At 55.3% G+C, this 20,941-nt stretch overlaps 1 pseudogene; it reads left to right on the top strand.

The window, feature by feature from the left end:
* The first annotated feature begins 881 nt into the window (after positions 1–881).
* Positions 882–20,941, top strand: part of LOC121554226 — a 50,945-nt pseudogene continuing 30,885 nt past the window's right edge.

Here is a 20,941-nt window from a genome sequence, read left to right as displayed (position 1 = left end):
ATTCAAAAATCATGTTAAACACTATCTCATCTCTGTACCTCAGACACGTATTCTCTGTAAGGTCCCTGAGTCGAGCAGTGAATTTCAAAAACAGATTTAACCACAAAGACCAGGGAGGTTTTCCAATGTCTCGCAAAGAAGGGCACCTATTGGTAGATGGGTAAAAAAAAAAAAAAAAGTTGACCTTGAAAATCCCTTTGGTGAAGTTATTAATTACGCTTTGGATGGTGTCTCAATACAATTCTCAATGGTGTTCTTCACTGGTTGCTGTGATGGCACACTAATTCACCTTTCAGCAGGACAGTAGCCGAAAACACAAGCCCAAACACACGAGTTGCTTACCAAGAAGACATTGAATGTTCCTGAGAGGCCTAGTTACAGTTTTGACTTCAATCGGCTTGAAAATCTATGGCAAGACTTGAAAATGGCTGTCTAGCAATGATCAACAACCAATTTGACAGAGGATGAAGAATAAAAATTAAAGAAAATCTGCAAATATTGTACAATTCAGGGATGCAAAGCTCTTAGAGACTTACCGAGAAAGAGTCACAGTTGTAATCGCTGCCAAAGGTGATTCTAACATCTACTGACTCAAGGGGTTTAATACTTATCTAATCCAGATTATAAAAAAAATTTTTTACAACAAAAGTATTTTGTGTAGATCGTTGCCCAAAAAATGACACATACATCCATTTTAATCCCACAACAAAATGTGGAAAAATTCAAGGGGTGGGAATACTTTCTGAAGGCGCAGTAGCTAAATGAACCATGACCTTTGGCAGAAGATACTGACCCTACCGTTACGCTTGTTTACACTGAGCTGCACTGGGGTCGAAACGCAACCGTGGTTACATTAAGACACCATGGAGCCAGGTCGAGATATGGGTCGGAAAACGTACCTCAATGCAGGGATGGGATATGCCACTGTACTACAAATTTTACCATTATCCACAATGCTCCATCGAGAAGATTGAAATACTACCCTTTTCGTCCTCATGCTAGCTAACAGTAAACACAGCAGCCATTATGGAATGGCACAAAGGAGCTGATTGGCTGACACTGCAATTTCAAAATGGCTGCGGTTGCTATTGCTAGCTAGCATGAAGATGTGAAGGGTAGTTTTCCAGGAAAACAAGCAGCGTTTCCAGTATTCCTCGGTGAAACAGTGTGGATAAAGGTCAAATTTGGAGTACAGTGTCACATCCCATCCATGCATTGAGGTACGTTTTCCAACCCATATCTTGCACCGGCTCTATAGTGTCTTAAAGTAATCATGGTTGAACAGAATGCTTTGGAACAGTCTATCAGTGTCTGTGTTCCATCTATCTCTCTCAGTGTTGTGAAGCCCCGTGTTGCGACCATTGAGGAGATGGCCAAGTTCCACACAGACGCCTACCTGGAGCACCTCCACAAAATCAGCCAGGACGGAGACAATGATGACCCCCCCAGTCTGGAGACTTTGGCCTGGGTAAGAGGAGAGGGAAGGACAGGGTCCCTGGAGCTTAGTTTGACAGACATCAATAAATGAGAGATGGGAGAGAGTACCGTTGTCACTTCATGTAATGTTTATTTGCTGACAGTAGAGGGTGCTCTAACACCAGATAAAAATGACCCACCTCCCATTGCCTCCACTTGGCAAAAGGTTGATTGCCAACACACTAAATATGGTTACTTTATGAATCTACATTAAAAACCCTCCAGTTATATATTTGAAGGTATAAATAACAGATTGATGCTGACGGTTAGACGCTACTTTCCTTTGCCCCCGTAGGTTACTTATGTTATCTAGGTCTGTGGGTGGGAGCCTGTGGGAAGGATGCAACCTCAGTCCGGTATCATTGGATGGGGAACACTCATCTTCTGCCAACCTTTCTATTAGAAAAAAACACCTCAATCTCACCATATGTGTTTTCTCTGTCTTCCCCATCTCTCCATATCCCCCCTCCAACACCCTTCCTTTTCATTGTCTCTCTTTCTCTTCCGCCTCTCTCTTCCTCCCTTTGTTTCTCCTTCACACCTCTGTCTGGTCCTTCCCCTCTCTCTCTCTCTCTCTCTCTCTCTCTCTCTCTCTCTCTCTCTCTCTCTCTCTCTCTCTCTCTCTCTCTCTCTCTCTCTCTCTCTCTCTCTCCCCCTCTCCTTTTCCATCTCTTCCTCTGTCCTTTACCTTATCTCTCTCTCACTCCCTCCATCTCCCTTTCCTCCCTCTCCATCCCACCTCCATCCCTTTCTTTCTCCCTCACCCCTATACCCCCCCATTCCTCCACCCCCCTCTTCCCAGGTTATGACTGTCCGGTGGTGCAGGGTATCCATGATTATGCTGCAGTGGTGGGTGGTGCCACCCTGACGGAGGCTGGCACCACACCAAGAATAAGAGGACAGGGGAAGGACCAGGAGAAATGCTGATGAGTGATTTCTATAAGAAAAACAGTTAAATGTTGTTGAATAAATCATGTAAGTTAGAGGTCCTTCTTGGTACTTTCTGTCCTCACACTATCTCACTTCTCTTCCTATCCTTGTCTTTCTCTCTGTCTCTTACCCTCTCATCTGTCTGGGCCTGTTTCTCTCTCTGTCTGGGCCTGTTTCTCTCTCTGTCTGGGACTGTTTCTCTCTCTCTGTCTGGGACTGTTTCTCTCTCTGTCTGGGACTGTTTCTCTCTCTCTGTCTGGGACTGTTTCTCTCTCTCTGTCTGGGACTGTTTCTCTCTCTGTCTGGGACTGTTTCTCTCTCTATGTCTGGGACTGTTTCTCTCTCTGTCTGGGACTGTTTCTCTCTCTCTGTCTGGGACTGTTTCTCTCTCTCTGTCTGGGACTGTTTCTCTCTCTGTCTGGGACTGTTTCTCTCTCTCTGTCTGGGACTGTTTCTCTCTCTCTGTCTGGGACTGTTTCTCTCTCTGTCTGGGACTGTTTCTCTCTCTCTGTCTGGGACTGTTTCTCTCTCTGTCTGGGACTGTTTCTCTCTCTGTCTGGGACTGTTTCTCTCTCTCTGTCTGGGACTGTTTCTCTCTCTCTGTCTGGGACTGTTTCTCTCTCTCTGTCTGGGACTGTTTCTCTCTATGTCTGGGACTGTTTCTCTCTCTGTGTCTGGGACTGTTTCTCTCTCTCTGTCTGGGACTGTTTCTCTCTCTCTGTCTGGGACTGTTTCTCTCTATGTCTGGGACTGTTTCTCTCTCTATGTCTGGGACTGTTTCTTTCTTTCTGTCTGGGACTGTTTCTCTCTCTGTCCGGGACTGTTTCTCTGTCTGTCTGGGACTGTTTCTCTCTCTGTCTGGGACTGTTTCTCTGTCTGGGACTGTTTCTCTCTCTTTCTGGGACTGTTTCTCTCTCTCTGTCTGGGAATGTTAACCTGCTCTCGCTCTCGCTCTCTTTCTCTCTCTCTCTCTCTCTCTCTCTCTCTCTCTCTCTCTCTCTCTCTCTCTCTCTCTCTTTCTGTCTCTCTTTCTGTCTCTTTTTTTCTCTCTCTCTCTCAAGGATGAGGCGTCAGGGTTCTGTTATGTGAATGATGCGGTGCTAGGGATTCTCAAGCTGAGGGAGAAATACGAGAGAGTTCTGTACGTCGACGTGGACCTTCACCATTGAGACGGTACACACACCTTTCCCTGTCTCTCACATACACCAATGGACAAACACGCACATCTGAATGTGCATTGATATTGTGTCAATATTGTGTAGTACTGTAAGTGGATACAAAAGTTTCATCAAGGTTTGATTTATAATTTTTAGTCTGTCAATAAGATAAGTTATTGTGTATTTTTAGATACTTCTCTCAGGTGTGGAAGATGCCTTCAGTTTTACCTCTAAAGTGATGACCGTGTCGCTGCACAAGTTCTCTCCTGGATTCTTCCCGGGTCAGTGGCTACTGCTAATTCTGATGACCATTATGCTACAACTGTCCAGGACCAGGGTTGGTGACCAGTATTCTTCAACCTTTCTTGTGCCAGTGAAACTATGGCCCTTTGTTTGCTGGTAGCTACCAACAAGCTATGGTCCTTCCTCCTTGGAGGACAGCTAAACATTAGAAGTAGCATTTGAAAAATGACTACATGGCTACATCCTTGTCTGTTAACCATCTGAGGGATTGGTATTTGAGAAACATTTGATACCCAATGCACTTGAAACACCCACCCACACACCCATAGTAACCCTGCTGCCCTGTTGTAGGTACAGGAGACCTGGGTAAAGGACGCTGGTACGCCGTCAACGTCCATCTGGATGACGGCATCAATGACGACAGATACTTCCAGGTCTTCACAAGGTACAAAACCATTTCCATAATGCTTAACATTGTCAGTAACAGACATTTAAAAAGCTAGGGTTGCATGTTCATTGTTTTGTTGAGGCTTTGCAACTGTAGAGAAAATACAAACGTTTTTGTTTAGTAAAATTATAACGTTGTCCATTCTATGGTTTATATGTTAGATTACATATTGCATTGGATTAAGTTGTCAGTCTGTAATGATTGTAATTGTTATAGTCAAATTATGATATGTATTTTACAGTATGTTAAATGAAGTTAATTAATGTTAGATTAACTATTAAAGTTGTGATTATTGTCATCATCAGTGTGATGAAGGAGGTGCAGACATTGTTTAACCCGGAAGCAGTAGTGATGCAGCTGGGAGCTGACACCATGGCTGGTGACCCCATGTGTTCCTTCAACATGACCCCTGTAGGGGTGGCACAGAGTCTACGACACAAACTAGACTGGCACCTACCCACAATGCTACTGGGAGGAGGTCGGTCCAGGACAGTCCAGATCCACACTGCTACTGGGAGGAGGTCGGTCCAGGACAGTCCAGATCCACACTGCTACTGGGAGGAGGTCGGTCCAGGACAGTCCAGATCCACACTGCTACTGGGAGGAGGTCGGTCCAGGACAGTCCAGATCCACACTGCTACTGGGAGGAGGTCGGTCCAGGACAGTCCAGATCCACACTGCTACTGGGAGGAGGTCGGTCCAGGACAGTCCAGATCCACACTGCTACTGGGAGGAGGTCGGTCCAGGAAAGTCCAGATCCACACTGCTACTGGGAGGAGGTCGGTCCAGGACAGTCCAGATCCACACTGCTACTGGGAGGAGGTCGGTCCAGGACAGCCCAGATCCACACTGCTACTGGGAGGAGGTCGGTCCAGGACAGCCCAGATCCACACTGCTACTGGGAGGAGGTCGGTCCAGGACAGCCCAGATCCACACTGCTACTGGGAGGAGGTCGGTCCAGGACAGCCCAGATCCACACTGCTACTGGGAGGAGGTCGGTCCAGGACAGTCCAGCTTCAGACTGCTACTGGGAGGAGGTCGGTCCAGGACAGTCCAGCTTCAGACTGCTACTGGGAGGAGGTCGGTCCAGGACAGTCCAGATCCACACTGCTACTGGGAGGAGGTCGGTCCAGGACAGTCCAGCTCCAGGCTGCTACTGGGAGGAGGTCGGTCCAGGACAGTCCAGCTTCAGACTGCTACTGGGAGGAGGTCGGTCCAGGACAGTCCAGCTTCAGACTGCTACTGGGAGGAGGTCGGTCCAGGACAGTCCAGCATCAGGCTGCTACTGGGAGGAGGTCGGTCCAGGACAGTCCAGCATCAGGCTGCTACTGGGAGGAGGTCGGTCCAGGACAGTCCAGCTTCAGACTGCTACTGGGAGGAGGTCGGTCCAGGACAGTCCAGCTTCAGACTGCTACTGGGAGGAGGTCGGTCCAGGACAGGCCAGATCCAGGCTGCTTCTGGGAGGAGGTCGGTCCAGGACAGTCCAGCATCAGGCTGCTACTGGGAGGAGGTCGGTCCAGGACAGTCCAGATCCAGGCTGCTACTGGGAGGAGGTCGGTCCAGGACAGTCCAGATCCACACTGCTACTGGGAGGAGGTCGGTCCAGGACAGTCCAGATCCACACTGCTACTGGGAGGAGGTCGGTCCAGGACAGCCCAGATCCACACTGCTACTGGGAGGAGGTCGGTCCAGGACAGCCCAGATCCACACTGCTACTGGGAGGAGGTCGGTCCAGGACAGCCCAGATCCACACTGCTACTGGGAGGAGGTCGGTCCAGGACAGGCCAGATCCAGGCTGCTACTGGGAGGAGGTCGGTCCAGGACAGTCCAGATCCACACTGCTACTGGGAGGAGGTCGGTCCAGGACAGTCCAGATCCACACTGCTACTGGGAGGAGGTCGGTCCAGGACAGTCCAGATCCACACTGCTACTGGGAGGAGGTCGGTCCAGGACAGCCCAGATCCACACTGCTACTGGGAGGAGGTCGGTCCAGGACAGCCCAGATCCACACTGCTACTGGGAGGAGGTCGGTCCAGGACAGCCCAGATCCACACTGCTACTGGGAGGAGGTCGGTCCAGGACAGCCCAGATCCACACTGCTACTGGGAGGAGGTCGGTCCAGGACAGTCCAGATCCACACTGCTACTGGGAGGAGGTCGGTCCAGGACAGTCCAGATCCACACTGCTACTGGGAGGAGGTCGGTCCAGGACAGTCCAGCTTCAGACTGCTACTGGGAGGAGGTCGGTCCAGGACAGTCCAGCTTCAGACTGCTACTGGGAGGAGGTCGGTCCAGGACAGTCCAGCTTCAGACTGCTACTGGGAGGAGGTCGGTCCAGGACAGCCCAGATCCACACTGCTACTGGGAGGAGGTCGGTCCAGGACAGCCCAGATCCACACTGCTACTGGGAGGAGGTCGGTCCAGGACAGTCCAGCTTCAGACTGCTACTTGGAGGAGGTCGGTCCAGGACAGTCCAGCTTCAGACTGCTACTGGGAGGAGGTCGGTCCAGGACAGTCCAGCTTCAGACTGCTACTGGGAGGAGGTCGGTCCAGGACAGTCCAGCTTCAGACTGCTACTGGGAGGAGGTCGGTCCAGGACAGTCCAGCTTCAGACTACTACTGGGAGGAGGTCGGTCCAGGACAGTCCAGATCCACACTGCTACTGGGAGGAGGTCGGTCCAGGACAGTCCAGATCCACACTGCTACTGGGAGGAGGTCGGTCCAGGAAAGTCCAGATCCACACTGCTACTGGGAGGAGGTCGGTCCAGGACAGTCCAGATCCACACTGCTACTGGGAGGAGGTCGGTCCAGGACAGTCCAGATCCACACTGCTACTGGGAGGAGGTCTGTCCAGGACAGCCCAAATCCACACTGCTACTGGGAGGAGGTCGGTCCAGGACAGTCCAGCATCAGGCTGCTACTGGGAGGAGGTCGGTCCAGGACAGGCCAGATCCACACTGCTACTGGGAGGAGGTCGGTCCAGGACAGTCCAGATCCACACTGCTACTGGGAGGAGGTCGGTCCAGGACAGCCCAGATCCACACTGCTACTGGGAGGAGGTCGGTCCAGGACAGCCCAGATCCACACTGCTACTGGGAGGAGGTCGGTCCAGGACAGCCCAGATCCACACTGCTACTGGGAGGAGGTCGGTCCAGGACAGCCCAGATCCACACTGCTACTTGGAGGAGGTCGGTCCAGGACAGTCCAGCTTCAGACTGCTACTGGGAGGAGGTCGGTCCAGGACAGTCCAGCATCAGGCTGCTACTGGGAGGAGGTCGGTCCAGGACAGTCCAGATCCACACTGCTACTGGGAGGAGGTCGGTCCAGGACAGTCCAGCTTCAGACTGCTACTGGGAGGAGGTCGGGTCCAGGACAGTCCAGCTTCAGACTGCTACTGGGAGGAGGTCGGTCCAGGACAGGCCAGATCCAGGCTGCTACTGGGAGGAGGTCGGTCCAAGACAGTCCAGCATCAGGCTGCTACTGGGAGGAGGTCGGTCCAGGACAGTCCAGATCCAGGCTGCTACTGGGAGGAGGTCGGTCCAGGACAGTCCAGGTCCACACTGCTACTGGGAGGAGGTCGGTCCAGGACAGTCCAGATCCACACTGCTACTGGGAGGAGGTCGATCCAGGACAGTCCAGATCCACACTGCTACTGGGAGGAGATCGGTCCAGGACAGTCCAGATCCACACTGCTACTGGGAGGAGGTCGGGTCCAGGACAGTCCAGATCCACACTGCTACTGGGAGGAGGTCGGTCCAGGACAGTCCAGATCCACACTGCTACTGGGAGGAGGTCGGTCCAGGACAGTCCAGATCCACACTGCTACTGGGAGGAGGTCGGTCCAGGACAGTCCAGATCCACACTGCTACTGGGAGGAGGTCGGTCCAGGACAGTCCAGCTTCAGACTGCTACTGGGAGGAGGTCGGTCCAGGACAGTCCAGCTTCAGACTGCTACTGGGAGGAGGTCGGTCCAGGACAGTCCAGCTTCAGACTGCTACTGGGAGGAGGTCGGTCCAGGACAGTCCAGCTTCAGACTGCTACTGGGAGGAGGTCGGTCCAGGACAGTCCAGATCCACACTGCTACTGGGAGGAGGTCGGTCCAGGACAGTCCAGATCCACACTGCTACTGGGAGGAGGTCGGTCCAGGACAGTCCAGATCCACACTGCTACTGGGAGGAGGTCGGTCCAGGACAGTCCAGATCCACACTGCTACTGGGAGGAGGTCGGTCCAGGACAGTCCAGATCCACACTGCTACTGGGAGGAGGTCGGTCCAGGACAGTCCAGATCCACACTGCTACTGGGAGGAGGTCGGGTCCAGGACAGTCCAGATCCACACTGCTACTGGGAGGAGGTCGGTCCAGGAAAGTCCAGATCCACACTGCTACTGGGAGGAGGTCGGTCCAGGACAGTCCAGATCCACACTGCTACTGGGAGGAGGTCGGTCCAGGACAGCCCAGATCCACACTGCTACTGGGAGGAGGTCGGTCCAGGACAGCCCAGATCCACACTGCTACTGGGAGGAGGTCGGTCCAGGACAGCCCAGATCCACACTGCTACTGGGAGGAGGTCGGTCCAGGACAGCCCAGATCCACACTGCTACTGGGAGGAGGTCGGTCCAGGACAGTCCAGCTTCAGACTGCTACTGGGAGGAGGTCGGTCCAGGACAGTCCAGCTTCAGACTGCTACTGGGAGGAGGTCGGTCCAGGACAGTCCAGATCCACACTGCTACTGGGAGAAGGTCGGGTCCAGGACAGTCCAGCTCCAGGCTGCTACTGGGAGGAGGTCGGTCCAGGACAGTCCAGCTTCAGACTGCTACTGGGAGGAGGTCGGTCCAGGACAGTCCAGCTTCAGACTGCTACTGGGAGGAGGTCGGTCCAGGACAGTCCAGCATCAGGCTGCTACTGGGAGGAGGTCGGTCCAGGACAGTCCAGCATCAGGCTGCTACTGGGAGGAGGTCGGTCCAGGACAGTCCAGCTTCAGACTGCTACTGGGAGGAGGTCGGTCCAGGACAGTCCAGCTTCAGACTGCTACTGGGAGGAGGTCGGTCCAGGACAGGCCAGATCCAGGCTGCTACTGGGAGGAGGTCGGTCCAGGACAGTCCAGCATCAGGCTGCTACTGGGAGGAGGTCGGTCCAGGACAGTCCAGATCCAGGCTGCTACTGGGAGGAGGTCGGTCCAGGACAGTCCAGATCCACACTGCTACTGGGAGGAGGTCGGTCCAGGACAGTCCAGATCCACACTGCTACTGGGAGGAGGTCGATCCAGGACAGTCCAGATCCACACTGCTACTGGGAGGAGGTCGGTCCAGGACAGTCCAGATCCACACTGCTACTGGGAGGAGGTCGGTCCAGGACAGTCCAGATCCACACTGCTACTGGGAGGAGGTCGGTCCAGGACAGTCCAGATCCACACTGCTACTGGGAGGAGGTCGGTCCAGGACAGTCCAGATCCACACTGCTACTGGGAGGAGGTCGGTCCAGGACAGTCCAGATCCACACTGCTACTGGGAGGAGGTCGGTCCAGGACAGTCCAGCTTCAGACTGCTACTGGGAGGAGGTCGGTCCAGGACAGTCCAGCTTCAGACTGCTACTGGGAGGAGGTCGGTCCAGGACAGTCCAGCTTCAGACTGCTACTGGGAGGAGGTCGGTCCAGGACAGTCCAGATCCACACTGCTACTGGGAGGAGGTCGGTCCAGGACAGTCCAGATCCACACTGCTACTGGGAGGAGGTCGGTCCAGGACAGTCCAGATCCACACTGCTACTGGGAGGAGGTCGGTCCAGGACAGTCCAGATCCACACTGCTACTGGGAGGAGGTCGGTCCAGGACAGTCCAGATCCACACTGCTACTGGGAGGAGGTCGGTCCAGGACAGCCCAGATCCACACTGCTACTGGGAGGAGGTCGGTCCAGGACAGTCCAGCATCAGGCTGCTACTGGGAGGAGGTCGGTCCAGGACAGGCCAGATCCACACTGCTACTGGGAGGAGGTCGGTCCAGGACAGTCCAGATCCACACAGCTACTGGGAGGAGGTCGGTCCAGGACAGCCCAGATCCACACTGCTACTGGGAGGAGGTCGGTCCAGGACAGCCCAGATCCACACTGCTACTGGGAGGAGGTCGGTCCAGGACAGCCCAGATCCACACTGCTACTGGGAGGAGGTCGGTCCAGGACAGTCCAGCTTCAGACTGCTACTGGGAGGAGGTCGGTCCAGGACAGCCCAGATCCACACTGCTACTGGGAGGAGGTCGGTCCAGGACAGTCCAGCTTCAGACTGCTACTGGGAGGAGGTCGGTCCAGGACAGTCCAGCTTCAGACTGCTACTGGGAGGAGGTCGGTCCAGGACAGTCCAGATCCACACTGCTACTGGGAGGAGGTCGGTCCAGGACAGTCCAGCTCCAGGCTGCTACTGGGAGGAGGTCGGTCCAGGACAGTCCAGCTTCAGACTGCTACTGGGAGGAGGTCGGTCCAGGACAGTCCAGCTTCAGACTGCTACTGGGAGGAGGTCGGTCCAGGACAGTCCAGCATCAGGCTGCTACTGGGAGGAGGTCGGTCCAGGACAATCCAGCATCAGGCTGCTACTGGGAGGAGGTCGGTCCAGGACAGTCCAGCTTCAGACTGCTACTGGGAGGAGGTCGGTCCAGGACAGTCCAGCTTCAGACTGCTACTGGGAGGAGGTCGGTCCAGGACAGGCCAGATCCAGGCTGCTACTGGGAGGAGGTCGGTCCAGGACAGTCCAGCATCAGGCTGCTACTGGGAGGAGGTCGGTCCAGGACAGTCCAGATCCAGGCTGCTACTGGGAGGAGGTCGGTCCAGGACAGTCCAGATCCACACTGCTACTGGGAGGAGGTCGGTCCAGGACAGTCCAGATCCACACTGCTACTGGGAGGAGGTCGATCCAGGACAGTCCAGATCCACACTGCTACTGGGAGGAGGTCGGTCCAGGACAGTCCAGATCCACACTGCTACTGGGAGGAGGTCGGTCCAGGACAGTCCAGATCCACACTGCTACTGGGAGGAGGTCGGTCCAGGACAGTCCAGATCCACACTGCTACTGGGAGGAGGTCGGTCCAGGACAGTCCAGATCCACACTGCTACTGGGAGGAGGTCGGTCCAGGACAGTCCAGATCCACACTGCTACTGGGAGGAGGTCGGTCCAGGACAGTCCAGCTTCAGACTGCTACTGGGAGGAGGTCGGTCCAGGACAGTCCAGCTTCAGACTGCTACTGGGAGGAGGTCGGTCCAGGACAGTCCAGCTTCAGACTGCTACTGGGAGGAGGTCGGTCCAGGACAGTCCAGCTTCAGACTGCTACTGGGAGGAGGTCGGTCCAGGACAGTCCAGATCCACACTGCTACTGGGAGGAGGTCGGTCCAGGACAGTCCAGCTCCAGGCTGCTACTGGGAGGAGGTCGGTCCAGGACAGTCCAGCTTCAGACTGCTACTGGGAGGAGGTCGGTCCAGGACAGTCCAGCTTCAGACTGCTACTGGGAGGAGGTCGGTCCAGGACAGTCCAGCATCAGGCTGCTACTGGGAGGAGGTCGGTCCAGGACAGTCCAGCATCAGGCTGCTACTGGGAGGAGGTCGGTCCAGGACAGTCCAGCTTCAGACTGCTACTGGGAGGAGGTCGGGTCCAGGACAGTCCAGCTTCAGACTGCTACTGGGAGGAGGTCGGTCCAGGACAGGCCAGATCCAGGCTGCTACTGGGAGGAGGTCGGTCCAGGACAGTCCAGCATCAGGCTGCTACTGGGAGGAGGTCGGTCCAGGACAGTCCAGATCCAGGCTGCTACTGGGAGGAGGTCGGTCCAGGACAGTCCAGATCCACACTGCTACTGGGAGGAGGTCGGTCCAGGACAGTCCAGATCCACACTGCTACTGGGAGGAGGTCGATCCAGGACAGTCCAGATCCACACTGCTACTGGGAGGAGGTCGGTCCAGGACAGTCCAGATCCACACTGCTACTGGGAGGAGGTCGGTCCAGGACAGTCCAGATCCACACTGCTACTGGGAGGAGGTCGGTCCAGGACAGTCCAGATCCACACTGCTACTGGGAGGAGGTCGGTCCAGGACAGTCCAGATCCACACTGCTACTGGGAGGAGGTCGGTCCAGGACAGTCCAGATCCACACTGCTACTGGGAGGAGGTCGGTCCAGGACAGTCCAGCTTCAGACTGCTACTGGGAGGAGGTCGGTCCAGGACAGTCCAGCTTCAGACTGCTACTGGGAGGAGGTCGGTCCAGGACAGTCCAGCTTCAGACTGCTACTGGGAGGAGGTCGGTCCAGGACAGTCCAGATCCAGGCTGCTACTGGGAGGAGGTCGGTCCAGGACAGTCCAGATCCAGGCTGCTACTGGGAGGAGGTCGGTCCAGGACAGTCCAGATCCAGACTGCTACTGGGAGGAGGTCGGTCCAGGACAGCCCAGATCCACACTGCTACTGGGAGGAGGTCGGTCCAGGACAGCCCAGATCCACACTGCTACTGGGAGGAGGTCGGTCCAGGACAGTCCAGCTTCAGACTGCTACTTGGAGGAGGTCGGTCCAGGACAGTCCAGCTTCAGACTGCTACTGGGAGGAGGTCGGTCCAGGACAGTCCAGCTTCAGACTGCTACTGGGAGGAGGTCGGGTCCAGGACAGTCCAGCTTCAGACTGCTACTGGGAGGAGGTCGGTCCAGGACAGTCCAGCTTCAGACTGCTACTGGGAGGAGGTCGGTCCAGGACAGTCCAGATCCACACTGCTACTGGGAGGAGGTCGGTCCAGGACAGTCCAGATCCACACTGCTACTGGGAGGAGGTCGGTCCAGGAAAGTCCAGATCCACACTGCTACTGGGAGGAGGTCGGTCCAGGACAGTCCAGATCCACACTGCTACTGGGAGGAGGTCGGTCCAGGACAGTCCAGATCCACACTGCTACTGGGAGGAGGTCTGTCCAGGACAGCCCAGATCCACACTGCTACTGGGAGGAGGTCGGTCCAGGACAGTCCAGCATCAGGCTGCTACTGGGAGGAGGTCGGTCCAGGACAGGCCAGATTCCACACTGCTACTGGGAGGAGGTCGGTCCAGGACAGTCCAGATCCACACTGCTACTGGGAGGAGGTCGGTCCAGGACAGCCCAGATCCACACTGCTACTGGGAGGAGGTCGGTCCAGGACAGCCCAGATCCACACTGCTACTGGGAGGAGGTCGGTCCAGGACAGCCCAGATCCACACTGCTACTGGGAGGAGGTCGGTCCAGGACAGTCCAGCTTCAGACTGCTACTGGGAGGAGGTCGGTCCAGGACAGTCCAGCATCAGGCTGCTACTGGGAGGAGGTCGGTCCAGGACAGTCCAGATCCACACTGCTACTGGGAGGAGGTCGGTCCAGGACAGTCCAGCTCCAGGCTGCTACTGGGAGGAGGTCGGTCCAGGACAGTCCAGCTTCAGACTGCTACTGGGAGGAGGTCGGTCCAGGACAGTCCAGCTTCAGACTGCTACTGGGAGGAGGTCGGTCCAGGACAGTCCAGCATCAGGCTGCTACTGGGAGGAGGTCGGTCCAGGACAATCCAGCATCAGGCTGCTACTGGGAGGAGGTCGGTCCAGGACAGTCCAGCTTCAGACTGCTACTGGGAGGAGGTCGGTCCAGGACAGTCCAGCTTCAGACTGCTACTGGGAGGAGGTCGGTCCAGGACAGGCCAGATCCAGGCTGCTACTGGGAGGAGGTCGGTCCAGGACAGTCCAGCATCAGGCTGCTACTGGGAGGAGGTCGGTCCAGGACAGTCCAGATCCAGGCTGCTACTGGGAGGAGGTCGGTCCAGGACAGTCCAGATCCACACTGCTACTGGGAGGAGGTCGGTCCAGGACAGTCCAGATCCACACTGCTACTGGGAGGAGGTCGATCCAGGACAGTCCAGATCCACACTGCTACTGGGAGGAGGTCGGTCCAGGACAGTCCAGATCCACACTGCTACTGGGAGGAGGTCGGTCCAGGACAGTCCAGATCCACACTGCTACTGGGAGGAGGTCGGTCCAGGACAGTCCAGATCCACACTGCTACTGGGAGGAGGTCGGTCCAGGACAGTCCAGATCCACACTGCTACTGGGAGGAGGTCGGTCCAGGACAGTCCAGATCCACACTGCTACTGGGAGGAGGTCGGGTCCAGGACAGTCCAGCTTCAGACTGCTACTGGGAGGAGGTCGGTCCAGGACAGTCCAGCTTCAGACTGCTACTGGGAGGAGGTCGGTCCAGGACAGTCCAGCTTCAGACTGCTACTGGGAGGAGGTCGGTCCAGGACAGTCCAGCTTCAGACTGCTACTGGGAGGAGGTCGGTCCAGGACAGTCCAGATCCACACTGCTACTGGGAGGAGGTCGGTCCAGGACAGTCCAGCTCCAGGCTGCTACTGGGAGGAGGTCGGTCCAGGACAGTCCAGCTTCAGACTGCTACTGGGAGGAGGTCGGTCCAGGACAGTCCAGCTTCAGACTGCTACTGGGAGGAGGTCGGTCCAGGACAGTCCAGCATCAGGCTGCTACTGGGAGGAGGTCGGTCCAGGACAGTCCAGCATCAGGCTGCTACTGGGAGGAGGTCGGTCCAGGACAGTCCAGCTTCAGACTGCTACTGGGAGGAGGTCGGTCCAGGACAGTCCAGCTTCAGACTGCTACTGGGAGGAGGTCGGTCCAGGACAGGCCAGATCCAGGCTGCTACTGGGAGGAGGTCGGTCCAGGACAGTCCAGCATCAGGCTGCTACTGGGAGGAGGTCGGTCCAGGACAGTCCAGATCCAGGCTGCTACTGGGAGGAGGTCGGTCCAGGACAGTCCAGATCCACACTGCTACTGGGAGGAGGTCGGTCCAGGACAGTCCAGATCCACACTGCTACTGGGAGGAGGTCGATCCAGGACAGTCCAGATCCACACTGCTACTGGGAGGAGGTCGGTCCAGGACAGTCCAGATCCACACTGCTACTGGGAGGAGGTCGGTCCAGGACAGTCCAGATCCACACTGCTACTGGGAGGAGGTCGGTCCAGGACAGTCCAGATCCACACTGCTACTGGGAGGAGGTCGGTCCAGGACAGTCCAGATCCACACTGCTACTGGGAGGAGGTCGGTCCAGGACAGTCCAGATCCACACTCAAATCAAATCAAATCAAATTTTATTGGTCACATGCGCCGAATACAACAGGTGCAGACATTACAGTGAAATGCTTACTTACAGCCCTTAACCAACAGTGCATTTATTTTAAACAAAAAAGTAAGAATAAAACAACAACAAAAAAGTGTTGAGAAAAAAAGAGCAGAAGTAAAAAATAAAGTGACAGTAGGGAGGCTATATATACAATAGAATAAAGTGACAGTAGGGAGGCTATATATACAGGGGGGTACCGTTGCATAGTCAATGTGCGGGGGGCACCGGCTAGTTGAGGTAATATGTACATGTGGGTAGAGTTAAAGTGACTATGCATAAATACTTAACAGAGTAGCAGCAGCGTAAAAGGGATGGGGTGGGGGGCAGTGCAAATAGTCCGGGTAGCCATGATTAGCTGTTCAGGAGTCTTATGGCTTGGGGGTAGAAGCTGTTGAGAAGTCTTTTGGACCTAGACTTGGCACTCCGGTACCGCTTGCCGTGCGGTAGCAGAGAGAACAGTCTATGACTAGGGTGACTGGAGTCTTTGACAATTTTGAGGGCCTTCCTCTGACACCGCCTGGTATAGAGGTCCTGGATGGCAGGGAGCTTTGCCCCAGTGATGTACTGGGCCGTACGCACTACCCTCTGTAGTGCCTTGCGGTCAGAGGCCAAGCAGTTGCCATACCAGGCGGTGATGCAACCAGTCAGGATGCTCTCGATGGTGCAGCTGTAGAATTTTTTTGAGGATCTGAGGACCCATGCCAAATCTTTTTAGTCTCCTGAGGGGGAATAGGCTTTGTCGTGCCCTCTTCACGACTGTCTTGGTGTGTTTGGACCATGATAGTTCGTTGGTGATGTGGACACCAAGGAACTTGAAGCTCTCAACCTGTTCCACTACAGCCCCGTCGATGAGAATGGGGGCGTGCTCAGTCCTCTTTTTTTTCCTGTAGTCCACAATCATCTCCTTTGTCTTGGTCACGTTGAGGGAGAGGTTGTTGTCCTGGCACCACACGGCCAGATCTCTGACCTCCTCCCTATAGGCTGTCTCATCGTTGTCGGTGATCAGGCCTACCACTGTTGTGTCGTCGGCAAACTTAATGATGGTGTTGGAGTCGTGCCTGGCCATGCAGTCATGGGTGAACAGAGAGTACAGGAGGGGGACTGAGCACGCACCCCTGAGGGGCCCCCGTGTTGAGGATCAGTGTGGCAGATGTGTTGTTACCTACCCTTACCACCTGGGGCGGCCCGTCAGGAAGTCCAGGATCCAGTTGCAGAGGGAGGTGTTTAGTCCCAGGATCCTTAGCTTAGTGATGAGCTTTGAGGGCACTATGGTGTTGAATGCTGAGCTGTAGTCAATGAATAGCATTCTCACGTAGGTGTTCCTCTTGTCCAGGTGGGAAAGGGCAGTGTGGAGTGCGATAGAGATTGCATCATCTGTGGATCTGTTGGGGCGGTATGCAAATTGGAGTGGGTCTAGGGTTTCTGGGATTATGCTGTTGATGTGAGCCATGACCAGTCTTTCAAAGCACTTCATGGCTACAGACGTCAGTGCCACGGGTCGGTAGTCATTTAGGCAGGTTATCTTAGAGTTCTTGGGCACGGGGACTATGGTGGTCTGCTTGAAACATGTTGGTATTACAGACTCAGTCAGGGACATGTTGAAAATGTCAGTGAAGACACTTGCCAGTTGGTCAGCACATGCTCGGAGTACACGTCCTGGTAATCCGTCTGGCCCTGCGGCCTTGTGAATGTTGACCTGCTTAAAAGTCTTACTCACATCGGCTACGGAGAGCGTGATCACATAGTCGTCCGGAACAGCTGGTGCTCTCATGCATGCTTCAGTGTTGCTTGCCTCGAAGCGAGCATAGAAGTGGTTTAGCTCGTCTGGTAGGCTTGTGTCACTGGGCAGCTCGCGGCTGTGCTTCCCTTTGTAGTCTGTAATAGTTTTCAAGCCCTGCCACATCCGACGAGCGTCAGAGCCAGTGTAGTATGATTCAATCTTAGACCTGTATTGACTCTTTGCCTGTTTGATGGTTCGTCGGAGGTCATAGCGGGATTTCTTATAAGCGTCCGGGTTAGAGTCCCGTTCCTTGAAAGCGGCAGCTCTACCCTTTAGCTCAGTGCGGATGTTTCCTGTAGTCCATGGCTTCTGGTTGGGGTATGTACGTACGGTCACTGTGGGGACGACATCATCGATGCACTTATTGATGAAGCCAGTGACTGATGTGGTGTACTCCTCAATGCTGTCTGAAGAATCCCTGAACATGTTCCAGTCTGTGCTAGCAAAACAGTCCTGTAGCTTAGCATCTGCGTCATCTGACCACTTTTTTATTAGCCGAGTCACTGGTGCTTCCTGCTTCAGTTTTTGCTTATAAGCAGGAATCAGGAGGATAGAGTTATGGTCAGATTTGCCAAATGGAGGGCGAGGGAGAGCTTTGTATGCGTCTCTGTGTGTGGAGTAAAGGTGGTCTAGAGTTTTTTCCCCCTCTGGTTGCACATTTAACATGCTGGTAGAAATGAGGTAGAACGGATTTAAGTTTCCCTGCATTAAAGTCCCCTGCTACTAGGAGCGCTGCATCTGGATGAGCGTTTTCCTGTTGATTAATGGCCTTGTACAACTCATTCAGTGCAATCTTAATGCCAGCATTGGTTTGTGGTGGTAAATAGACAGCTATGAAAAGTATAGATGAAAACTCTCTTGGTAAATAGTGTGGTCTACAGCTTATCATAAGATACTCTACCTCAGGCGAGCAAAACCTTGAGACTTCCTTAGTATTTGATTTTGTGCACCAGCTGTTGTTTACAAAAATACAGAGACCGCCACCCCTCGTCTTACCCGAGTCTGCCGTTCTGTCCTGCCGATGTAGCGTATAGCCTGCTAGCTGAATGTTGTCATTGTTGTCATTCAGCCACGACTCCGTGAAACATAAGATATTACAGTTTTTAATGTCCCGTTGGTAGGATAACCGTAATCTTAAATCGTCCATTTTATTATCCAAAGCTTGAACGTTGGCTAATAGGATTGATGGGAGAGGCAGTTTACTCGTTCGCCGTCGGATCTTTACAAGGCACCCCGACCTACGTCCACGGTATCTCCGTCTCTTCCTCACGCCGAATGACGGGGATCTGGGCCTTGTCTGGAGTCTGTAGAATATCCTTCGCGAACGCCTCGTTGAAGAAAAAGTGTTCGTCCAACGCGAGGTGAGTAATCGCTGTCCTGATATCCAGAAGCTCTCTTTGGTTATAAGAGACGATGGCATAAACATTATGTACAAAATAAATTACAAATAACGCGGAAAAACACACATAATAGTACAATTGGTTAGAGGGCTGTAAAACGGCAGCCATCTTCTTCCGGCGCTGTTCAACACACTGCTACTGGGAGGAGGTCGGTCCAGGACAGTCCAGCTTCAGACTGCTACTGGGAGGAGGTCGGTCCAGGACAGTCCAGCTTCAGACTGCTACTGGGAGGAGGTCGGTCCAGGACAGTCCAGCTTCAGACTGCTACTGGGAGGAGGTCGGTCCAGGACAGTCCAGATCCAGGCTGCTACTGGGAGGAGGTCGGTCCAGGACAGTCCAGATCCAGGCTGCTACTGGGAGGAGGTCGGTCCAGGACAGTCCAGATCCAGACTGCTACTGGGAGGAGGTCGGTCCAGGACAGCCCAGATCCACACTGCTAAAGGGAGGAGGTCGGTCCAGGACAGCCCAGATCCACACTGCTACTGGGAGGAGGTCGGTCCAGGACAGTCCAGCTTCAGACTGCTACTTGGAGGAGGTCGGTCCAGGACAGTCCAGCTTCAGACTGCTACTGGGAGGAGGTCGGTCCAGGACAGTCCAGCTTCAGACTGCTACTGGGAGGAGGTCGGTCCAGGACAGTCCAGCTTCAGACTGCTACTGGGAGGAGGTCGGGTCCAGGACAGTCCAGCTTCAGACTGCTACTGGGAGGAGGTCGGTCCAGGACAGTCCAGATCCACACTGCTACTGGGAGGAGGTCGGTCCAGGACAGTCCAGATCCACACTGCTACTGGGAGGAGGTCGGTCCAGGAAAGTCCAGATCCACACTGCTACTGGGAGGAGGTCGGTCCAGGACAGTCCAGATCCACACTGCTACTGGGAGGAGGTCGGTCCAGGACAGTCCAGATCCACACTGCTACTGGGAGGAGGTCTGTCCAGGACAGCCCAGATCCACACTGCTACTGGGAGGAGGTCGGTCCAGGACAGTCCAGCATCAGGCTGCTACTGGGAGGAGGTCGGTCCAGGACAGGCCAGATTCCACACTGCTACTGGGAGGAGGTCGGTCCAGGACAGTCCAGATCCACACTGCTACTGGGAGGAGGTCGGTCCAGGACAGCCCAGATCCACACTGCTACTGGGAGGAGGTCGGTCCAGGACAGCCCAGATCCACACTGCTACTGGGAGGAGGTCGGTCCAGGACAGCCCAGATCCACACTGCTACTGGGAGGAGGTCGGGTCCAGGACAGTCCAGCTTCAGACTGCTACTGGGAGGAGGTCGGTCCAGGACAGTCCAGCATCAGGCTGCTACTGGGAGGAGGTCGGTCCAGGACAGTCCAGATCCACACTGCTACTGGGAGGAGGTCGGTCCAGGACAGTCCAGCTTCAGACTGCTACTGGGAGGAGGTCGGTCCAGGACAGTCCAGCTTCAGACTGCTACTGGGAGGAGGTCGGTCCAGGACAGGCCAGATCCACACTGCTACTGGGAGGAGGTCGGTCCAAGACAGTCCAGCATCAGGCTGCTACTGGGAGGAGGTCGGTCCAGGACAGTCCAGATCCAGGCTGCTACTGGGAGGAGGTCGGTCCAGGACAGTCCAGATCCACACTGCTACTGGGAGGAGGTCGGGTCCAGGACAGTCCAGATCCACACTGCTACTGGGAGGAGGTCGATCCAGGACAGTCCAGATCCACACTGCTACTGGGAGGAGGTCGGTCCAGGACAGTCCAGATCCACACTGCTACTGGGAGGAGGTCGGTCCAGGACAGTCCAGATCCACACTGCTACTGGGAGGAGGTCGGTCCAGGACAGTCCAGATCCACACTGCTACTGGGAGGAGGTCGGTCCAGGACAGTCCAGATCCACACTGCTACTGGGAGGAGGTCGGTCCAGGACAGTCCAGATCCACACTGCTACTGGGAGGAGGTCGGTCCAGGAAAGTCCAGATCCACACTGCTACTGGGAGGAGGTCGGTCCAGGACAGTCCAGATCCACACTGCTACTGGGAGGAGGTCGGTCCAGGACAGTCCAGATCCACACTGCTACTGGGAGGAGGTCTGTCCAGGACAGCCCAGACCACACTGCTACTGGGAGGAGGTCGGTCCAGGACAGTCCAGCATCAGGCTGCTACTGGGAGGAGGTCGGTCCAGGACAGGCCAGATCCACACTGCTACTGGGAGGAGGTCGGTCCAGGACAGTCCAGATCCACACTGCTACTGGGAGGAGGTCGGTCCAGGACAGCCCAGATCCACACTGCTACTGGGAGGAGGTCGGTCCAGGACAGCCCAGATCCACACTGCTACTGGGAGGAGGTCGGTCCAGGACAGCCCAGATCCACACTGCTACTGGGAGGAGGTCGGTCCAGGACAGCC

The sequence above is a fragment of the Coregonus clupeaformis genome, chromosome 27, assembly GCF_020615455.1.
Source record: "Coregonus clupeaformis isolate EN_2021a chromosome 27, ASM2061545v1, whole genome shotgun sequence".
NCBI lineage: Eukaryota > Metazoa > Chordata > Actinopteri > Salmoniformes > Salmonidae > Coregonus > Coregonus clupeaformis.
The sequence above is the reverse complement of the archived record's forward strand: the minus strand, read 5'-3'. Positions and strand labels throughout refer to the sequence as shown.